This window comes from Etheostoma spectabile, chromosome 15 (genome assembly GCF_008692095.1).
Source record: "Etheostoma spectabile isolate EspeVRDwgs_2016 chromosome 15, UIUC_Espe_1.0, whole genome shotgun sequence".
Lineage (NCBI taxonomy): Eukaryota > Metazoa > Chordata > Actinopteri > Perciformes > Percidae > Etheostoma > Etheostoma spectabile.
The window spans coordinates 4,997,895-4,998,186 of record NC_045747.1 but is presented as its reverse complement, the minus strand read 5'-3'; the positions used below and the strand labels follow the sequence as shown (position 1 = coordinate 4,998,186).

The following is a 292-nucleotide window of genomic DNA, read 5'->3' as shown; positions in this document are numbered from 1 at the left end:
AGTTCATTCATTTGCTCACCAGAAACAGGATTTTAACCCTGACGTTATTCATTTTATAACGTCGCCCTGGAGGTAACGAGTCTCCCCTGGTTTTCTGCTCACGGTCGGAAACGAAGCAAGCAGGAAAGGTTAACACATTGAACATTTTAAATCAAACAGCTTAATTAATGGGCACTTGTTGCCCTGTTTGCGCTCATGCACTCATCTGTTGACATTTCTGAATGCCTTCCTAAAGTTGTTTAATAACATAACACAAAAACATATCCTACATTTGTCATTAGTATGAAGAAAA

At 38.7% G+C, this 292-nt stretch overlaps 1 protein-coding gene across 2 annotated transcripts in view; it reads right to left on the bottom strand.

Annotated features, from left to right (window-relative positions):
• sec14l1 (SEC14-like lipid binding 1) overlaps positions 1-292 on the bottom strand; it is a 12,581-nt gene that overhangs the window by 4,156 nt on the left and 8,133 nt on the right. The window lies entirely within an intron of this gene.